Source organism: Bos taurus, chromosome 19 (assembly GCF_002263795.3).
Source record: "Bos taurus isolate L1 Dominette 01449 registration number 42190680 breed Hereford chromosome 19, ARS-UCD2.0, whole genome shotgun sequence".
NCBI classification, from domain to species: Eukaryota; Metazoa; Chordata; class Mammalia; order Artiodactyla; family Bovidae; genus Bos; species Bos taurus.
Window position 1 is genome coordinate 58,526,654 of NC_037346.1, and position 22,184 is coordinate 58,548,837.

Genomic DNA, 22,184 nt, shown 5'->3' on the forward strand with positions numbered 1-22,184 from the left:
AGGCATGTTCTTAGATGGGTCCCAAGCCTTGGGCTGTCGCACCTGGGTGTCTGGGGCTTTCTGAGGGCACTGCATTCTCAGGGAAAGATGTGGGCTCTGGGTCAAGCAGCTTCTTGCCCTCACAGGAGCTGAGCCGGCAGCTGCATCTTACCTGGAGATGCTGTCTCGCACCTGCGCTGATGTCCTCACGCAGAAGAGTGTAGCTACGCTGCTTCCCTTCCTGGCCATCTCCCCTGCATGTGCCTATTTCCCACATCTTAGCCTTTGCCTTAGTCACTTCTATATCAGCCTCTATTTTTTATTTCCTTTTTTCTTAAAAAAAAAATTCTTTTGGCTGTGCCCCCAGGGCATGTGGGATTTCATTTCCCAAACCAGGGATCGAACCCCTGGCCCCTGCATTGGAAGAACAGAGTCTTAACCACTAGACCACCAAGAAGTGTCTTTTTGTTTAGCTATTTCCTAACCATTCATTCCAGAATCAGCCCAGACACAGCCCTCTGGACCCCTTGGCTCCTCTATCCATGGGATTTTCCAGGCAGGAATACTGGGGTGGGTTGCCATTTCCTGCTCTAGGGGATCTTCCCGACCTAGGGATCCAGCCCGAGTCTCCTGCATCTCCTGCACTGGCACGAGGATTCTTTACCACTGTGCCACCTAGGAAGCCCTGCCCACGGTCCATGCAGTCTCTTTAACGTCCCTGCAGTTATCGGGATCGCTCTGGCCTCCTCTGCCTGACTCTTGCTTTCCTCCCCCCAGTATATGCAAGTGTTGAATGAAGGAGAGGCTACTGCAGAAATCAAAGCCTGAATAACGGGCAGTGGCAGCTCCAGAAGTTTACTCTAGGAGGGCCTCAGGGTGGCAAATGGTTTATCACTTAAGGTTACGGATGGGGAGATAAGTCTACCCCGTAGGGTCACCTCCCTCTGCAGCCCTATGAAAGGGAAAGTCGCTCAGTCATCTCCGACTCTTTGCAAGCCCGTGGACTGTAGCCTGCCAGGCTCCTCTGTCCTTGGAATTCTCCAGGCCAGAATACTGGAGTGGGTAGTCATTTTTTTCTCCAGGGACTCTTCCCAACCCAGGGATCGAACCCAGAAAGCAGATGTTAATATCCTCTGTCTGTGCCAGATGAGAAAGCTGAGGCAAACATACTAACTGCAGCCTGACAGTCACACAGCACCTTGCTGACGGCAAGCAGGGTGGCAACGAGCTAGGTTTGTCTGACTCCAGGGTTACTGGGGGGTGGAGGGTGGGGCTGGACGGGTTCACCCTGGGCAGAATTTAGCTTGGCATGTCCCACCTTATGGGCTTACTAGGAGGCTCAGTGGGAAAGAATCCGCCTTCCAATGTAGAAGACTCGGATTCAATCCCTGAGTCAACAAGATCCCCTGGAGGAGGAAATGGCAACCCGCTCCAGTATTCTTCCCTGGAGAATCTCATGGACAGAGGAGCCTGGCATGCTACAGCCCATAGCGTGGGAGGGAGTCACACATGACTGGGGGACTAAGCTTGCACACGGGTCCCACTTTATGCACATAGGCCGGCCTAGACCAGAGGGAGCTGACAATGAGGCTGGAATCTCAGCCCGGTCTTGGAAGTTAAGGCCCAGGGGAGGACTCCCATCATTCCTAAGGTACTCTGCGTTTGTTGGCTGGAAGTTCAGTTCAGTTCAGTCGCTCAGTCGTGTCTGACTCTTTGCGACCCCATGGACTGCAGCATGCCAGGCCTCCCTGTCCATCACCAACTCCCGGAGCTCGTTCAAACTCATGTCCATTGAGTCGGTGATGCCATCCAACCATTTTATCCTCTGTCGTCCCCTTCTCCTCCCGCCTGCAATCTTTCCCAGCATCTGGGGCTTTTAGACAGAACTCCATCTCCCGGGAAGCAGTTCGGCCCCGCCCCGCCCCCTTCGCGCGCTCCGCCCGCCCTGCCCCGGCCCGGCCGCTATATAAGGGCCGGATGGTCCGGCCACTGGTAGAGCGCGCGGTGGCGCGGGCGCGGAACTGCGACTCTGAGAATCTGTACCCTGCAGCGGCAGCCGTGCCTCGGCGCTTCTCACCTGCGTCTCTCTTGCCGGCCTGGCGCCCGCCCCACGCCGCCCGGCCCCGCGCACCTGTAAACCCGAGGCCCAGACTGCCTCTGACCCTGGTGCTTTTCCGGGCTTGGCGGAGGGGTTCCCGGCGGGGATTCCTGGGGTCGCGCTGGTGATAAGTATGGAAGAAAGACTAGCTGCTGCGTCCAAGCTGGGTGCTCTCCGAGCGCAGGGAGGCAGGCTGCGATCGGCGGGGCGCAGCTGGGGGAGCCCGGGCCGGCGAACCTGCGCGCGATCTCCGCGGGTCCCCGGCGCCGAGGCCAGGACGGCCGGCGCTTTGGCCTTGGATGGAAATGGGGACTGGTCCTCCGGGCCCTCTACCGTGGATTACTTGGTGCATCTCTGCCGGGCTTGATGAACCACGACCTCGTCTCCATCCGTGGATTGGTGCGTGCTACCCAATAGTCGGGTCGTTTCCCTGGAGGTAAGTCTCCCCGCGATTCGGGGAGGAGGGGATAGGATATGACCCCCTGCGTCGCTTTATGAAGGTCTTGCGGTTCTGGGTTGAGATTTTTGTTCTTGTAATTGACATCTTCTCAGAGGCCGTTTTAGCCATCGTTTGCCTCCAGGCGGAGCGGATTCCCGGTGGTCATCGCCTATCTTGGGCGCCCTGGCTATCGCCCTTCCAATGCCGCCTAGCCACCGGCCGCCCCGCGGGACAGGGCCCCGGCCTGGGGTGAAGTCCGCGTCCTCCGGGTCCCCGCCCGACTCCCTGGCGCTTACTATCTTCTAAGCACGTCGCGCTGCGGGGCCCGTTACCTCGGTGAGCTCGCGACGTCTGCTTGCCTGCGACCCAGAGTGCGATCTAGGGGCAGCGCTTGGCTCCCCTCTCCCCGTGGGGGGTGGGGAATGTCTCCGGTCCCCGTCCTGGTCGCCGAAGAGCGGCTTTACTGCAAGGACCGCGCCACCCATCAGGGGGTTCACTGAATGGGTGAGAGGTGTCAGGAATTCCCTCCAATGCTACTAACCACCGCCTCCCCCATCAGTGCAGACTGTTAGTGGAAGAGGTCCCCCCCCCCCGCCCCCTCTCCGCGCCAGCCTCAGGAGGGGGGCTTCGTCTTGAGTCCTGAACTGAAAGCAAACTGCTTCTGCATCCACAGCTCCCCTCTCTCCTCCTCCTTTTGAGCGGGCGCCTCGGAGCAGCACCCTGCCTTGTCACCAAGTAGGCTCTGAGTACTTGTTTGTTGAGTGAATGACTGAGCCAGGCCACCTTGATGTACGGATTAACACAGGGCCTCCTTTCCCTTGTCCTTTGGCACTTGCCCTCAACTCTGGTGACTTGCCTCCTGAAGACTGTTTCCTGGGGATGCTTTCCCAGGTGGGCGATTCCTTCCCCTCCCTCCTCCAGCCCTGTCTGCAGTGTGTTTGTGATGGTCCACTTCCTGTCCAGTGGTCCCCTCTGCATAGAACACGTTTGGAAGCTGTCCAGGTTTCCCCTGGGCGCCAGGGCCTCCTGTGAGCACGTGCTTGGGAAGGTGGTAGAACCAGGCGCCGCTGCAAGAAAAAAGATGATGTGTTGGTTCTGCTCCTCTCCCGGGAGCCAGTGTTCTGGCCACACCCAGGTCCCTGGTACTGCCTGCGTGGTGCAGGGTGTACCCTATGGTCCTGCCCACCCTCTCAGGGAGAGGAGCTGTTGAAATTGTCCCACTGATGGCCTGGAAGCCCACCTTTGCATCCCCATCTGATTTTTAAAAGTAATCCGCTGTCCTTTCTGTATCTTTTATAGAAAACTACAAAAAAAAAAAAAAATTGCAAAATTCAGGAAACACCCAGTTCCCACAGTAATGCTGGCAATTTGACATGTTTTCTCACTGCTGAAACCCCTGCAATGTATACAACGTTGGTTCCCGCTCTATCCCCCGCCTTGCTTTTTTTTTGAACATTTCCCCACATAATGACTGTATTCGCTGCAGACACTGAATCATAGTTTGCGTGACAATTCTCCCATTGTTGGACACCGAGGTATTTCCAAATTTTTACCCTTTGAAGTCATGCATTGGTGAATGTCTTTTGTACATAAGGATTTGTCCACATTTTGAATTATTTCCTTTGGAAAATTCCCAGAAGTCACTCTTTGCTCTAAATCAGTCATGCCTAAAATAAAAGGAGTGCCCTTCTTGGTGGACTTTTACCAGGTGGGCTTGGAGGAAGACTACAGCGCTTAGCCTGCGGATAATACCGCAACTGGGAGCCAGGATACAGTAGGAGCCCAGACAGTGCTCACTGGGTGAATGCCGTGTTTCGTTGCCTTTTGTTTTTCCTGAAGCAAAGAATTGATCCGCACTGGCTGTGAGAGTAATTTAAAATTTGCCTTCAGGGTTGGGATTGAAATTATTTTAGCAATGCCGGAGATTGAGATTTACGAGGAAGCTGGATTCAAAATGCTGTCCTTTTACAAATTATTACTGTTTAGAAAACCTGCTTATTTATATTTATCTGTGGCTGTGCTGGGTCTTCGTTGCTGGGCAGGCTTTTCTCTAGTTGCTGTGAGTGGGGGCTACCCTCTAGGTACGGTGCCTGGGGTTCTCACTGCGGAGCACAGGCTCTGGGCGTGTGGGCTCAGTGGTTGTGGCTCCTGGGCTCTAGGCACAGGCTCAGTAGTTGTGGCGCGTGGACTTAGTTTTGCCGACGCGTGTGGGATCCTCTTGGGATCAGGGATCGAACCCGTGTCCCCTGCATTGGCAGGCGGATTCATCATTGAGCCGCCAGGGAAGGTCTATTATCAACTTTCAATTTTGATAGAAGTCTAGATTTTTGGGAAAGTTGCAAAACTAATACATGGAGTTCCCTTATACCCTTCACCCAGCTTCCTTGTGTGTTAACATCTTATAGATCCACAGTGAGATGATCAGCGTGGGGATTAATAGTAATAGGATACTTTGAACCCATCTTTAGGCCTCATTCACATTTTCCCAATTGTCCCACTAATGTCTTTTTTTCTGGCCCATGATCCATTTCAGGATCCTGAGTGGCAGAAAGTGCTGTCATGTAAAAACGTGAACGTTGAGAGTGATTCAGCAGGCTGTCTTCTTTAAAAACGACTTATTTGAGGCATGATTGACATACAAAAAGCCGTACGTGTTTCATGTCTGAAACTCGGTGAGTTTGGTCATATAAATACACTGTGAAACTGACACCACAATCCATGCCATAAACATACTCATCACCTCCAAAAGTTTCTTCCCCCCTCTTATTTACTATTTTATCATTTCTTGACAGCAAAAGCAGTTAACAGAAGAGCTACCCTCTTAGCAAATTTTCAAATGTCCAATGCCCACAAACTCAGTCACTCAATTGTGTCTGCCTCTTTGCGACCCCATGGACTGTAGCCCAGCAGGCTCCTCAGTCCTCGGGATTTTTCAGGCAGGAATACTGGAGTGGGTTGCCATTTCCATCTCCAGGGGATCTTCCTGGCCCAGGGGTTGAACCTGCGGCTCCTGTGGCTCCTGCATTGCAGGTGGATTCTTTACCACTGAGCAGGGAGGCCCTCAAGTATCCAATACAGGGTCATTGACCATAAGTGCTGTGCTTCACGGGCTAAAGCTATGCATCTCGTCAGACCGTCTTTATTCTGGAGGTTTAAAATTGAGAAGTCTGTTCCATCTTCTCCCGCAGGACAACTCACCCTCTCCTCCCTATTTATGGCTGGCAGGGCAGATGAGCCCCTTCAGGGTGTGGAGGGAAGAGGACTCTTGATCACGAGTGGTTGGTGCGTCCCCGTATACCCTCTCTTTCCTCTGTGGACCTTCCCTGGGAGAGAGAGGTTTCAGTAGAAATTGGGTTACAGCCTGATCTGTCCTGACCTGTCTTGCGGGGTGGGGAGGAGGTGGAGGATGTCATCTGGGTTGCGTGAGAGCCCGCCGCCAAGCCCAGAACCCCCCACCGTCGGGCAGTCCGGCGTGCACTGCCTGGGGGTGACTCACGCTGCCTGAGCAGCAGGTGTGTCTGCTGCTAAGTGTGCAAACCAACCCAGTGAGGCAGAGTCTCCCGGTGATCCGAGCAGGTTAAAGGAACACGGACTTCTGCTCGTTCCTCGGGGTGGACTGAGGGTTTCGTCCAGCTGTCTTGGGCTGCGGAGGGGTCCCCCTCTTCTTTCGGGGTGAGCAGAGCCAGCCTGGAGGGGTGTTTGGAAGCGACTGCTGTGAATGGAAGCTGGCCCAGCGTCTTTGCATAAGAGAGCCCTTGTGTGGAGTTGAGGAGCCCCATGAAAGAGTTCCTTCTCCCTGCATCAGAGACTGCCGCAGCCCAGAGCTTCCTCCAACAATACACACGCAAACCCGGGCTGTCCTCTCCAGCCCGGCTGGTTGCCTGCACGTAGAGTGGAAGTGATGTTTGCTTGGGATGAGGAAGTTCTGAGGTTACTTAACTCTCAACTAGACACGTTTCTGTCGTCCAGATGGAGTTTCTCGGTTACTGTCAGGGTCACCTAGACTTGATTTTTCTTATGCTCCCAGCCTTCCTATTATAGTTTGTAAACAGAAAGACGGTCATCCCCTCTCCCCCACCCCACCCCAGTGCCCTGGCGCAGACATTTTCTCTCACCAGCCAGCTCCAGTGAAGATCATAACAGGAAGTCTCAGTGGGAGAGGGCTTCGGGATGCTGGAGCCGAACAGTCCTGGAATAGCCCTCTGTCTACACCCGCCTTCTTCCCCTGCTCCGTGACTCCTCGAGGGCCCTCCCTGCCAGCTCTTCCCAGATCAGCTGCTCCAAGGGATTGTCCCCTTGGCCTGCACCCTGTGGTTTGCATAAAAAATGAATTGCTTGGCGAATTTGGTTAAAAAAAAAAAAAGATTATTCTTAGCAACCATCCCACCCTCCCCCACCTTTAGAGGTTGTTTTGGTGTGTGGGGGGCGGGGACGGTGCTCCAGAGATGTGCGTTTTTAACAAGCTCCCTGGCCCTAGATGGACACTTGAAGAAACATGGAGTTGGTTGACTTCTTGGCCAGCTACAGCCAGAACTGAGCCTTTTCCCTCTCAAGGGTACCCAGCTGCAAAGCTTCTCTTCCTCCTCTTCCAAGAAGTCTCCCTGGCTTACCTCCACCTGGTGTGGTGCCCACATGTACTTAATTGGTTTTGCTGGGACAGGTTGTGACCTGGAAGTCTTGAAATCGGGTGCCCTTCGTTCGTGGTTAAGGCAGAAGGGGCTGCGTTTGCGTGAAGGGTAAAGAACTGCAGTTCTGGGCTTCAGGAGTAAGACCTTCAGCCTCTCCTCTGCGGTTCGCGAGTTTCCCCAGGAGCCGGGAAGATGCCCTTGAAAAGGCAGCCCCCTCGGGGTATTTGTGAGCCTAGGCAGGCTACTCCTCTTCCTGAGCAGCATCGTCCTAGGCAGTGTCGGCCCTCGACACGGAACTGGTTGGGTCCCCACGCCGTCACGGGAGAGCTGCACTCGCCTCCTTTGACGGGAGGGGGTGGTCCTGGGTGAATTTCTTGTTCTTTGAACTGTGCCATTGGCGAAAGACGGTCTGTTGCAAACCCCCCGTACTCTACGGACTCGGTTTGAGCCTGGAAAAACGTCTATACACAACGAATCTCGGGTGATCACATGCTGTGCGAAGGGCCTGGAGGAAGTTTGTAAGCTCCAGGAATGCTGAAGTGGCAAGTTCCTGTCAAAGAACCCTTTCTGTGACGTGAATCATCACCTCCTCCCGTATTTGGTGTGTTCGTACAGGTTTCTGCACAGAAGGCCCGAAACCAGGTGCCTTCTGGAGTCGGTAAAAGCAGACGCGCCGCGTCCGGGCGAGTGACTAAGGGACTGCAGTCTGGGTCTCCTCAGGTCCGGGAGGCCCCCAGGTGCTTGGAAAGTGCTTCTTATAGGCTCTAATTCTAGTGGCTTTCAGACCCACTATATGTGTTCATATATCGATGGGCTCAGTTGTGTCCAATTCTTTGCCACCCTTTGGACTGTAGCCTGCCAGGCTCCTCTGTCCATGGGGTCTTTTGGGAATACTGGAGTGGGTGGCCATTTCCTCTTCCAGGGGATCTCCCTGACCCAGGGATGGAACCCGCGTCTCTTGCGTCTCCTGCATTGGAGGAGGGTTCTTTACTTGCTGAGCCCTTGGGGGCTTTTAGGGTCTGATTTTAATGGCTCTCAGACCCGCTGCCGTTGCCTGAGACATGGGCTGTTACTTGCACTGGAGTTTTTCAACTGCTTTTGTGCCACTGCCCTGTTGGGTACCGTCTTCAGCGTGGTGGCGTGTCACCCCCCTTTTCCAGAAGAAGGTATTAAAGCACAAATGAGGTGGATGCCCACCTGGGAGGACCAGCCCCTAACTCCCATGACAAGGGAATATTCTGGAAGCGCTGGTGGCGGGGGATGGAGAGAGGATTCATGATTTGAGGGGACTTTGGGGTGAATCCTCTCTGTCCACGTGTCTCGCAGGATCAGATTTTATATATGAAGTTTGCCGTACGTAGGCTTTTTTGAAAATAGCAATGACTTTCGTGGACCCCTTTTCTGTATGGTCATGTGGCCTAGAAGTGCCCTTTTGCGGCCAGCGGTCAGACGCCAGGTCTCTGACCGCTGGCGACTCCAGTGGGGCTGGGGTCAGCACCTGGGCCCAGATGACCCCCTCTGGTCTGGAGTTTTCTCCCCGGAGCTGTGAGCGGGCCCTGAAAGCTCTGTCTGATCCTGTTTGTCATCAGACGTCCCAAACCACGTGTGTCCGGCCTCAAGGTAGGGTTGGGGGGGGGCACCGGTGCTGAGAGGCTTTATTGACCCCTGGGGTCCCCGCGGGTGTGACCCCCGGGTTTGGGCTCCTTTGTCTCTCCTGACCTCTGCACTTTCCCCTGTGTGCTGGGTGGAAAGCGACCTTATGTCTCTGGAGCCATCATGAACGTGGTTCTTTTTCATTTTTCTTTTTTGCATTGCAATTTAAAAATATTTTTTTTCCTTTAAATTAAACAGCAAGAAACAAAGCTGTTATTATTGTGGCTGGGGTGACAGAGCAGGGTTGTCCCCAGCCCGGGAGGAGGCTTTCTTTTCTTTGAGGGGAGGTGCCTTCCTGTGTGTGAGCTCAGTCGCTCAGTCGTGTCCGACTCTTTGCGACCCCATGGACTGCAGCCCACCAGACTCCTCTGTCCATGGGATTCTCCAGGCCAGAATACTGGAGTGGATTGCCATGCCCTCCTCCAGGGGAACTTACCAACCCAGGGATCCAGCCCAGGTCTCCTGCATTGCAGGTGGATTGTTTCCCATCTGAGACCCCAGGGAAGCCCCTTTGGGTGACCCCCGCCCATGACCCTTGCCTGTGACCTTGCCTCCTCTGGCTTCTCGTTAGATATCTGCCCACGGTCAGGCAGAGGGAGTTTCTCTGAGTTGAAGGGAGCCCGTGGCCACTGGCAAGCCAGTTGGGAAACGTAGAGGTTTGGGCATTTTAATTGAATTTCCTAAGTGGGCCCCAGGAGTGCGGTTAACCAGGGAGCTGAGCCGGCCCCGGCTTCGCGTTCCGCCCTGGCCACTGGGCTTTTCCGCCTTTCCTGGAACCGCTGTACTCATCGCTTCCCGCCGCTCTCTTTCATCCTGGCCCCTGCCCCGACCCCCTGCCCTGTGTATGAACCTGGATCCTTTCCTCTTTTCCAGATGTCTGTCTCTGCCCAGTCGCCCTGGGCATCTGTCTGTAGGATGCTGACTTGGGGACGCTGCTGGTGTGGCTGGGCTCACTGGCCAAACTGGTGTTGGATGTTGCCTGTTCCCTCTTCCCTCCACAGCCCCGTGTAAGGATGCAAAAAGTTCGAGCCACTGGCCAGCGCCGGCTGCTAGGGCCGTGGTGTTATGTTGCGAAGAGAGAGAAGCCAGCCTCAGGCAGGCAGGAGCAGGTGGTCTACAGCCCGTCTCCCTCGGTCCTGACAGCCCTGGATATGGGCACTCCCATCTCTGACATCTGGGCCTTAGAGAGTTGAAGGAGCGTCCTTACATCCCCGGAGCTTTACAGGATGAAGCCCTGGTTCCGAGACAGCTCATGGCACGTGCCCAGTGCTGGGTTCCCGTCCCGCCCCCTCACCAGTGCCCGTGTGACCTTGTACACGTTGCTGAGACTCTCTGCATTCCGTTCCTCACCTGTGGTTGTTGTTCAGTAAGCCCTGTCCGACTAAGCCCTGTCCAACTGGGCTAAGCACTGTCCAACTCTTTGTGACCCCGTGGACTGCAGCACACCAGGCTCCCTGTCCTTCACTGTCTCCAGAGTTTGCTCGCATCATGTCTACTGAGTCGATGATGCGATCCAACCATTTCATCCTCTGTCACCCCCTCTCCTCTTGCCGTCAGTCTTTCAATCTTTCCCAGCATCAGGGTCGTTTGCAATGAATCAGCTCTTCACATTAGGTGGACAAAGTATTAGAGCTTCAGCTTCAGCATCAGTCCTTCCAGTGAATATTCAGGGTTGATTTCCTTTAGGATTGACTGTTTTGATCTCCTTGCAGTCCAAGGGACTCTCAAGAGTCTTCTCCAGCACCACAGTTCGAAAGCCAATTCTTCAGAGTTCAGCCTTCTTTATGGTCCAACTCTCAGGTCTCTACATGACTACTAGAAAGGAGCAGGTATCTTTTAATTTCCTCATCCATCAAAGAAGGGTATTTTTAGGTGGCTCGATTTTGGTTGCCAGCTGTAGAGAAACCAGCTCTAATTGGCTGAGACCATGGAGCTCGAGGGTGTCCACCTAACTGAGAAGTCTGGGTGTTGTGATTTTGGGGATCTCCTTGGCTTTGTGTTTTTCTCTAGTTCTTTTCATCTGTCGTGGAAGCGGGAAGAGCAGAAGCCTGGGCAGGCCCCCTGCCTCTGCGGACCCAGAGGAAGAAGGAAGATGCCCGAGGGACAGCCCCGGAAGTGCGCTCAGCCCTGGACCCGTCCCGTGGCCGGGAGGGGGAGCGCACCGATTGCGTCCTGTGCTCACCGCCCCGCACCTGCGTCTGTGGGTGGAGGCCCTTCCTTCCCCAGAGCCGCGGGGACTCTGCAAGGTGGGAGGATGCAGAGACATGGCCTCGGATGTTTACTGTGGACGGCTGGGCTCCTGGATGATGCAGCAGAGCGGTTTGTGGCTGGGGCAAGGAATTGGTCCTCTTCACCTTGGGCTACATAGGAGCTGGGAGAGTCCATGCCTGACCATTCATGGAGACTGATATAGGAATGAACCTCCGCAGTTCTCACCTCTGAATTGCTGAACCTGAGAGTCTATTTTTTCATGGGAGATCATCTCCATCAGGGAGCCAGGAAGTCCAGCCTCATAGTGTCCACCGCTTGTTCCTGGAACAGCAGCCTGGTGCATGGAATGGCATCTCTCCCTGAGATTTCTTCAGAGCGAAGACAAGCTCCTTTCTTAACTCTGAGCATCTCCTGAGCAGTGGTGGCAGAGCGGTCCCTTGCTTGATATGAGAAGCCCTGCAATGGGAGCTGCAGACTTCTTGCCGGGCTCTTGTGTATGGCAACTCAGGCAGGAGATGGAGCTTCCTGTTTTAACCAAATGAGGGGCTCACCCTAGGGCAGCTGCCCAAGTGAGTCAACTTAGACGGTTCCACTGTGTTTGCACATCCCTGGTCTGACTTGTATCCCAACTTCTGGGGGCTGCTTGTAAGAGACACAGCTGTGCTTTTCAGGCTGTTGGGCTCAAGGTGTGTGTGTGTGTGTGTGTGTGTGTGTGCCCACGTACTCAGTCATGTCTGACTCTTTGCAATCCCCTGGACTGTAACCCACCAGGCTTTTCTGTCTGTGGGATTATCCCAGGTGAGAATACTGGAGTGGACTGCCATCTCCTTCTCTGGGGATCTTGCCAACCCAAGGATCTAACCCATGTCTCTTGTGTCTCCTGCATTGGCCGGCAGATTCTTTACTGCTGAAGCACCAGGGAAGCCTGAGCTAAAGGTAGGGGACCCTGTTTTCCTTATACAGGTAGCCATTGTTTGAGGAGCTGTGACTCATGCTCACCAGTTGTAGAGCTCTTAAAGGAAACCCTCTCACCCTGACAGCTGCTCTTAGCTGTCCTCATTCACTGTCGGTAGAAAAGCTCATTGTCTCGGTGATAGATGGTTTCCTCTCAGCTGGGATATGGCTGGGCCTTTTCAGGGAGCGTGGAGAAGTGCATGGCCGAGGGTGTGGGGAAGGCAATCCATGTCCCAGGAAGCTGCTAGCTATCGCATGTAGCGTTGCCCCATTTAATAGATGAGGAAATGGAGGCTTCCAGGACTTAAGTTACTTGTCCGAAGTCACTTTGCTGGCCAGCGGCAGAGCCAGAAGCAATCTGCTTCCAGGCTGGCACGTGACTGTCCAGCTCGGAGTTGCAAGCTTGGCTTCCTGCTGCTTCTGGGAAATGCTTTGACATTGTCGTTCAGCCACTGAGTTGTGTCTGACTCTTTGACTGCAGCACGCCAGGCTCCCCTGTCTTTCCTGTTGCCTGGAGTTTGCTCAAATTCATGTCCATTGAATCAGCGATGCCATCCAGCCATCTCATCCTCTGCCGTCCCCTTCTCCTTTTGCCCTCAGTCTTTCCCAGCATCAGGATCTTTTCCAATGAGACAGCTCTTTGCATCAGGTGGTCAGTGTTGGAGCTTCAGCTTCAGCGTCAGTCCTTCCAATGAATGTTGAGGAAACATTCTGGAAGGTGCTAGAAGTCACGAATCATAGTGTTTTGATAGCTTTTCTAGCGCTCTCATCACCCTTCATGTCTTCCTCCCCAGTAACCCACCAGTAAGTCTAAAACAGTGCTTCCTCCTCCTTCTCCTGTTGGAGGTGAGGCCAGAATCCTTTCAGGAGCAGAGGTGGAAATAGACTTTGCTGTCCTCTGCAGAGACGACAGTGAACTCCACGAAGAAGGTTAACACCAACAATTCACTGAGATGCATCTCATCTCCTGGAGTTTCCCTGATGAAGAATTCTCAGGAGCTGCTCCCCACGTTCTGGGTCGTTCCCCTAGTTCTAATTCATCTGCTTTGCCGTCCTCACGTTCCTCTCTACAGATGTAATATCAGGTTTGGAGAGCTACAAGTCACCGCACACCCCAGTGGCCAGCACGGATCAGGATTCAGATGCAGGTCCGCTTGATTTTCAGACCAGCACGTTTTCGCATCAGATGGTCCCGACTCTGTTCGCTTAGGAGGTGCGCCTGTCCGGAGCAGGCATGGGCATCATGCCCTTTGTTGCTGAAATCCCACGGAGGATGCCCAGGGCTTACCGAGTTGGGTTACCACCATGTCTTCCATCTCCCACAATCGTAAGCACGTAGAATGGGGATTGTGGGGAGGGCCTGGCTCCTTGATGAAGAAGGCTTGGAAGGGTAGGTGCACGTGTTTGAGTGGGACTGGAGCGTCGTCAAGGCATTCGATGGAAACGTTGTGTTGAGGATGCTAGCTTTTATTTACTGGGACAGAGCTGTGTGCGCTTTACTCCGTGAGTGCAAAGCCTCGATGAGTTTTCAGAGCAGACTCACGGCCAGGCATGCCCTTCTGATGTTATACTTGGAAATGAGGTGAGCTCCCCAGTGTGATGGAAGCCCAGGTGGCCTCAGTGGTAAAGAATCTGCCTACCAACATAGGAGAAGTAAGAGACTCAGATTCAATCCTGGGTCGGGAAGATCCCCTGGAAAAGGGCATGGCAACCCACTCCAGTATTCTTGCCCGGAGAATCCTATGGACAGAGGAGCCTGGCGGGCTACAGTCCACGGGGTCGCAGAGTTGGGCACAACTGAACGACTGAGCGTGCACGCGCGATGCTGTGCCATCGTCACCATCAAATGTGATGAGGACCAGGCGGAACACTGCCCCGTCTAAGCTGCGCTCCGTCAGCCACCGTGTACTCTGTCCGTCGCACAAAGAACCTTTTAACCGGTGTGGTTGGGAGGGTACAGGAATCCAATATTCTTGTCCAGTAATTGCCAGATTAGACTTCACACTCCCCCAGGCGCTGCTAACTCTGCTTTCGCAGTGTGGTCTTTTTCCTCCCATCCTTCCCTTCCCTGAACTTCTGTGGCTCCGACAGCCTGTAACATTACACGTTGATGCTGTTTAGCTGCTGAGTTGTGTTCGACTCTTTCATGACCCCGTGGCCTGTAGCCCACCAGACTCCTCTGTCCATGGGATGTTCCAGACAAGAATGTTGGAGGTTGCCGTTTCCTTCTCCAGGGGATCCTCCCAACCCAGGGATTGAACCTGGGTCTCCTGCATTGGCAGGCGGCTTCTTTACTGCTGAGCCACCAGGGTAGCCCCATGACACTGTATCCTGCCTGCTAGCAGTGTTTATTGTTTCGCATGCATGGATCTTTCTTCTTCAGTGACGTCAGATGTGTGTGCTGTCTGATCTCAGAGCACCTGGCCTGATGCCAACTCTGGTACAGACCACGTGTGCTCAGCAATCCAACTGGGCCGAGGCTCATGCAGCTCTGTCAGCTCGCTGCTCTGGGTGTGTGGGTGCTGGGTCCATGGACCCTGCCTAGGGGACCCCAACACTGTGTCTGTGGGTGCTGGGTCCTTGGACCCCATCTAGGGGACCCCATCACCATGTGTGTGGGTGGTAGGTCCTTGGACCCCGCATAGGGGACCCCAACACTGTGTCTGTGGGTGCTGGGTCCTTGGACCCCATCTAGGGGACCCCAACACTGTGACTGTGGATGCTGGGTCCATGGACCCCGTCTAGGGGACCCCAACACCGTGTGTGTGGGTGTTGGGTCCATGGACCCTGTCTAGGGGACCCCAACACCATGTGTGTGGGTGCTGGGTCCTTGGACCCCGTCTAGGGGACCCCAACACCGTGTGTGTGGGTGCTGAGTCCTTGGACCCCGTCTAGAGGACCCTAGCACGTTCTGTTGGAGAAACAGCTGCAGGCGTCTCGCTTTCAGACGGTATGCCTGGTCTTCGCTTGGTGTGGTTCTGAGCACTTTACTCCCTCTTTGTGCCACATAACAGTTGCTCGGCCGAGAGCCTTGGGCTCTGCCCGTCTCAGTCTCTTACTTGCCTATAGTTTGGGGACAACTTGTGTCACATCTGGGTCCTCAGTTTCCTCCCTTCGGACTTTAGACGTGGACTGAGTGGCTCCTTGATTAATTTCAGCCCAGAGGATGTTTGCCCTTGTTTCCCTCACTGTTGTGGGCGGATGACCTGAGCAAGGCAGGCAAGAAGAGACCCCCGGTCCTTGCCAGCCGTCACACCACCCCAGCTCGTGTGCAGCTTCGCTTGTTGGAGAAACCCTCAGTTCAGCTTAAACGAAATCAAAACACACAACAGGCTCATGGGGCCATCTTCTGAAACATCCTCGGTGACAGTTTGGGATGTCCTTGGAAGTCTGTTAGGGTGACCTTGTACCAAAATCAACAACTCGAAGAGTAAACGGGGGCATTCCCTGACAGTGCAGTGGTTTAGGCTCTGCGCTTCCACCGCAGGGGGTGAGGGTTCAGGCCCTGGTTGGGGATTTTAGACCCTGCATGCGACGCGGCCAAAAAAAAAAAACAGTAAAATATTATTTTCAAAAAACAAATGGCCCTCCTTACCCTGTGGATGGAGAGATTTTTGTTTCTCTAAGGGCCTTCGGGCACCCTTGCCTCCCCCTTTCCGGAGTGAATGTTTGGACTCAGTCTGCCTTCCAAGGACTGATGATGGAATAGACGCCCTTCACGTAGGGAAAAACAAGACGAGCTTTTTTTCTGCCGGCTGGTGGCTTCACATCCTGGGTTTGGGAGGCTCCCAGATGGGGAACCGGCAAAGCAAACAGGTTCGAGTAGAAGTCTGCTCGTGGGGCCCATGCTCTGCTGGCCTGTGCCCCGTTCTCAGGCTGAGATGTCTTCCTACAACCTGGATTGTTCTGGGGAGTGAGACGTCCACCCCACGCCCCCTCCCTTCCCACCCTGACCTCCCTCCCTTCCTCTTAAGAAAAAAAAAATCCTTCCCTCTTACAGCATCCGTGTCTTTAAGAATTCTGTCTATTGTCGCCCGGGACAGAGACCCTTCTGTGAGAGTCTGTTGGAGGCCTGTCCTCGGTGACACCCCGCCCCCCGTATTAAAAGACCATTGGAACAAGTTCCCCATTCTCCTCTGGAGAGGGTCCCCCTGTCCCGGGCCAAGCCACTCTTAAGGGAGCGTTTATCCTGGGACACTCGGTTTACAAAGCCCGCTGGAGTGTCAGATAAGCTCACTCAGACCCACGAGGGGAGGAAGACAAAACTCCTTTTATTTCCAGCCCCCGGGGGAAGACTGGCAGAGACCTCGTGCTGGAGATGGGGGGTTGCTACTGAGGAGCCTGGGAGGGGGCTTGGGCAGGGCTGGTGCTGGAGGGTTAAGAATTGGCATCTTATCATTTTAATTTTGGGGGGAATCTCCGCGTGGGGCTCTAACTCCGCTGAAATCACCTCGTGTCTCCTCTCTAAATTGCTGAGATGTTCTTCGGCAAGTCTGTCTTGATCTGCCAGGGAGAAATTGCTGGTTTCTTTCGCTTACCTACTTGGATTAAAAATAAAAACACCTCACCCACGCGGGGGGCCAGGCCCCATCTGCGTGTGTTTGTTTAGAAGATGCCCGATACCAGGGACTCTGGGTGGCAGACGTCTGGGGTACATTTAGCCACCTGGCTGTGTGCGTGTGCACGCTCGCCCCATCTAGGAGTGTGTTTGTGTGTGTGTGGGTGTGGGTGTTTGCACTCGGTTGGCATGAATCCCGTCTGGGGGGTGTGTCGGGGGTCGGCACCCACTGCCTCCCCAGGTGGCCATAGCTGCAACTCTCTGGTGCATAACTGCTCGGTGGCTCAGTATTGTCCGACTCTTTGCGACCCCGTGGACTGTAGCCCGCCAGGCCCCTCTGTCCTGGGGATTCTCCAGGCCAGAATCCTAGAGCGGGTTGTCATTTGCTTCTCCAGGGGATCTTCCCGATTGAACTCCGGTCTCCTGTGTTGCAGGCGGATTCTTTAGCGCGGAGCCACCAGGGAAGCCTTACTCTCTGGGGTAGCCTTTTTGCAGTACCTGGTTTCGAGCTTTGCACTCGGTCCTGTGACCGAGACGTTTCCTCGGCGGGCTGTCCACACTGGACTGGCCTTTGTGCACCCGCACGCGTGTGGATGTCTTGGTCCTCACCGCATCCTCCAGACCCGGCACGCTCAGCTCAGAGAAGGAAAGCACCTCCCCCCGCGTCGCCCAGCAGGGGCCTCCGGGCGCCTCTGGCCCCGCTGTGTCTGCTTCTGAAGTCTCTGCCCAAAGCTGGAGGCCAGGCGGAGGGTCCCGGGCGGGAGGAGGGCAGCTAGGGGAACCGAGGCCACTCCCGGCCCTTGCCTCCCTGCCCAGACTGTGCTTGTGGTCTTGTCCGCTCCCTCCCCCGCGGTGCTGGGACCCGCCGCAGGTGCCGGGGAGTGAAGCCGAGTGTCACCGCCTACCCTGTGTCCCTGGCACCGTGTGCCTAGGGGGGCGGTGCTCAGCACCCACGGGCACCAGTTCCAGGGGTCAAGCGGCAGACAGGCCAGAGCTGGTGCCCTCGGTCGGAGTTGGGAGGGAGGTGCCCGGGTGCGGTGGCAAACAAGTGGACTGGGGAGCCTCGTGGGAGCTGTGGCCGAGGAAGAGCCTTGGAGAGGGGAGCCCTGACCCAGCTCTCGGCCCCGAATCTGGGACCCCCCTCCTCTCGGGGCAGAGTGGCGGGCCCTGGGGTTGGACTTGCGTGTATGAGTCGGGAGCCCGAGGGCCTGTGTTCCACCCTGCAGTCCCCCCTTCTTCCCATCCGGGAGCGCACGGCCGGGAGGAGGTGGGCAGGGGTCTGGGGGCGGTAGGAATGCCCCCTCAGCCGAGCCTGAGGGTGCCCAGTGGCAGGAGGCACCTGGGTCCCTGTGCAGAGCCCTCTGGCTCATCCACCCTGCTGAGGGCGGACAGAGTCAGTGAAGCTCGGGAGTCAAGGTGCCCATGTCCTGGGTGGTAGATTTCTCCCGATGGGTGGTTGGTGAACCGGCTCACCGAGCATGGTGTCAGGGCTCCAGGAGGTTGGCTGCAGAGGTCTGAGGGGGGCTGTTATCTCCTTTTTGCTTTCTTTTGCCCCCAATGAAAGCTGGGGGCTTCTCAGGCAGCTCAGTGGTAAAGAATCCGCCTGCAACGAAGAGGATGCAGGAGGTCACTGGTTCCACCCCTGGGTTGGGAAGATGCCCTGAAGGACACGACAACCCACGCCAGGATTCTTGCCTGGAGGATCCCCAGGACAGAGGAGCCTGGTGGGCTGCAGTCCATGGGATTGCAAAGAGTCGGACACGGCTGAAGTGACTGAGCACGCATGCACAAAGGCTGGAGGCTCAGGGGACGGTTCTGTAGCCTCTGAAGCAGTCCGTTTGTAGGTCTGTGTGTGGACGGGGGGACGCGTGTCTTAGCCGTGTCCTCGGGCAAACCCCGCCTTCAAACAGCCAAGTCCTCCAGGCTGATGCTCACCTGTCTTTGGACCCCAGCAGCCCCTCTGATGGCACCTGACTGACCCCATCCCCTGGACCAGCGGGGAGGAAAATCTGTACTGGTTAATCCTTCCTGCCCCGTTCATCTTCGACTCTGCCTTCCCGTGGATGAAAGGCGTGTTTTGGGGAAACCCACCGAGTAGCCTTCCGCCCCTCTGTCCGCTGCCTTCCCTTCGATTCCAGGCCTGAGCGGGAGGAAGGGAGGAAGGGCCTGGTTCACGGATGCTGCTGCGTCTGTCTGGACCGAATCCTCACCTGGTACCACGCAGAGGGGGTGGCCGCACTAGACAGGCCTGTCTCTCTCTCCGCCTGACATAAGCCTCCTGTTCCCTGGCTGGGGGAGGGCGGCCCTTAGCACAAGGGAGACTTCAGACAGCACGGGGGGAGCCGGGCAGGCGAGCAGGGTTCGTGGCGGGAGGTGGGCAGCGTTGTCATTTATTAGGTCTGCTGAGACAACGCAGGGCTTGTCTCCAGGGTACGGAGATGCCTGCAGAGGGCGGCCAGGATGGGAGCCGGCAGAAGGAAAACAAGCACAGGTCTGCTGAAAGTGTGGGGACCCCGGGGCAGGGAAGAAAGCACCTTTGTTTGGGGAGGTCAGGGCCCGCGAGGGCGGGGGCGCAGGGAGAGGGTGTGTCGGGGGGACTCGGGCACAGAGAGGAGCGAGGCTTCGTTCCCCGGAGCCTGACGGGGCTCGACGAGAAGGGGACCCTCGCTCGATTCAGGTGTCCGGGTGGCTGGTCCTGATGCCCCACCTTCGGGGGCGGATCTGGGGGGACTGCTTCCTTATCAGCCCTGCCCCCTGAGAAGAGACCTGGGCTTCGGGAGGGAGGGTAGAGAGAGGGGTCTGCCTTGATGCAGGGGTGCCCGGGACGCTGCAGTTTTACCTGCTACTCAGGCTGGCTGGAGAAGCCCCCAGGAGATGGGCGAGGCCCTGCGGGATGTGTGTGTGTGGGGTCCTCTGACCTCACGGTGCAGATGGAGACCTCGGTCTCGGGAGGCAGTGGGGAGACCCCCCCCCAAGCCCTCTGCTCTGAGCACCTCCCTGCTCCCCACGACTTCATCTCTCCACTGACACCTCTGCCGCCCCCATGGACGTGTGTCCCCAAACCCGGTGGCTTGTCTTGGCTCCTAACCAGCGGTCATTTGGTTTTTAGCCCAACGGGCTTGCGGATCCGCGGGTGGTTTCCCACTGCCCTTTCTCTTTGGCAGAAGGGAGGTCCCTGCGGTCCGGGGAGAATTAATTTGCCCGTTTCATGTGATGAGTGCGTGGGGGGCCCCACAGGGCGTGGCTGGCCCAGGAGAAGGACAGAGGACCCTGTCCCTCTTCCCCCGGCTGCAGCCTGACCCACCGCGAGAAGTCCGCTCTCGTGAGCCTGGGCTGCCGGCGCCGGCCTGTGGAGCTGGTGAGGACCCTGCGGCTGGTTCTGGACTCAGCTCTGGGCCTCCCAGGGGCCTGCTGCAGCCCCGTCATGCTGCCGCTGCTGGGGGAGACGCGTGGTCAGAGATGGGAATCCTGCAGCGTCGAGTCTGACCTTGGCTGCCGCTGAGAGTTAGTGACAAGCACTCACGGTGTTAGCTAATGAGAGCTGCTATTCTGTGTTCCTCACATTCTACACACACGCCCATGCACAGACACAGACACGCAGGCATGTCTGCACACACACACACACACACACACGTAGGCATGTTTGACACATGCATACATGCAGGTGTATTTGGATACATACACGCAGGCATGTCTACACACGTGTAGGTGTGTTGGGACACACATGTAGCCATGTTCTCACACATGTAGATGTGTTCATGCAGACACACGCACACACATCTAGGCATGTTTGGACACATACATGTAGGCAGGTTCGGACACACATACGTGTAGACATGTTCATACATGCAGACATGTTCACACACATGTAGGCATGCCCATACACATAGGCATGTTCGGACACACACATGTAGGCATGTTCGGACACACACACGTGTAGACGTGTTCAGACATGCAGGCTTGTTCACACATGTGTAGGCATGCTCACACATACATGTAGGCATGTTCGGACACGTGCGTATAGACATGTTCACACATGCAGGCATGTTCACACACATGTAGGCATGCCCACACACATAGGCATGTTCGGACACACACACATGTAGGCATGTTCGGACACACATATGTGTAGACGTGTTCACACATGCAGGCATGTTCACACATGTGTAGGCATGCTCACACATATGTGTAGGCATGTTTGGACACACATACGTGTAGACATGTTGACACATGCAGGCATGTTCACACATGTGTAGGCATGCCCGCACACATGTAGGCATGTTTGGACACACACACACAGATAACACGTACACACTCATTTCTGCAGTGGCCTCGTGAAGCAGGCATACTGTCCCTGTTTTGCAGATGAGGACCCTGAGGCACAGAGAGGACACGTGACTTATGAAACTCATGCGGCTGGGAAGGGGCGCAGCTGAGACAGGTGCTGGGAGGACCAGTCTCTCCCCGAAGGGAACGGCTGTGAGCTGTTCAGGGTCAGGGCCTCTTTCATGGTGTGTCAGGAGCCCAGGGCCGAAGAGGTGCTGCCCAGCCTGGCTTTGCATCTGAGCTGAGGGGTCGGGGGTTTCTGGGGAGGAAGGGAGGCTCTCGGAGGCCAGGTTCTGCCAGGCGGGTCCTTCACAGCTCGTCCACGGCCCGGCTTCACTCGCCGTGACTCGAGGGTTCTCTTGATGCTCACTGAGCCCCTGCTGTGTGCCCGGCCCCACGGCCTTCTTCACACGAGCTGCCTCGTTCCCCCTGCCATGAGCCTCGGAAGGGACTGCTGATGGGCTTGAGTGTCCGCTGGGCATCGCAGCTGGGAGGAGGCACAGCTGGATTGAATGCAACCTCAGGGCAGGAGGGACAGCCCTTCCTCTGCCCTCCTGCTTCAGGGTGTTCCTGCCAGCCCCCAGCTCCTCTGAGCATCCCCCCTCCAGACCACCCACCCCTCTACCCTTGGGCTCTTCAGCACTGACTTCTAGGATCCTGGTTATGAGGTTTTGTCCTCAGCTATCTTGAGTTGCTCTGTAAACGTCTCAAAAGGCAGTAAACAGGAAAATAGCCTTTCCCATTGCTTTTGTTTCCCTGAAGCTCCTGCCTCAGCGCCAGGCGTGCTGCATAGGTCTCTCTGTTGCTATTTAGTCGCTGAGTTCTGAGTCTTTGGGACCGCATGGAGTGTAGCCCGCCAGGCTCCTCTGTCCATAGGTTTTCCCAGGCAAGAATTCTGGAGAGGGTTGCCATTCTTGTCTCCAGATCTGCCCAACCCAGGGATCGAACCCCTGTCTCTCCTGTCTCCTGCATTGGCTACTACCAGGGAGAACCTGTTAAATTAAAAGAAAAAAATGCCAGAAGTGGCACTGCAGGGCCTGTGAGCTGTGCCTTCTGGTGACGTTACACATAGGAGTGAATATTATAGCATCATTTTACAAGTGAACAAACCTGGGCTTGGAGAAGTTGGGGAGCGTGCCTGGGACCAAAGAGCTGGGAATGGGCTCAGCCTTTTGGACCTCAAAGCAGGAGTCCACCCGGCTGACCATCAGCTGGGACTGTGTCCCTGAGGTTAGGGGACAAGGGCCATCCTTGGTAAGGGCCACTCATGCCAGGTGGCAGCTTGGAGACTGATGGCCAGTTCTGTTCCCTCCAGCCTGCCTGCCTCTGTGAAGTGAA

General features: G+C 55.8%; 1 long non-coding RNA gene across 2 annotated transcripts in view; it reads left to right on the forward strand.

Moving 5' to 3' along the window:
- The first annotated feature begins 1,973 nt into the window (after positions 1 to 1,973).
- The window catches only part of LOC101907523 (uncharacterized), a 161,687-nt gene continuing 141,476 nt past the window's right edge, over positions 1,974 to 22,184 (forward strand). For both annotated transcript variants that reach the window (XR_238858.5, XR_009491820.1), the window contains exon 1: positions 1,974 to 2,513. This is a non-coding gene — a long non-coding RNA (uncharacterized lncRNA). The remainder of the gene's footprint in view (positions 2,514 to 22,184) is intronic.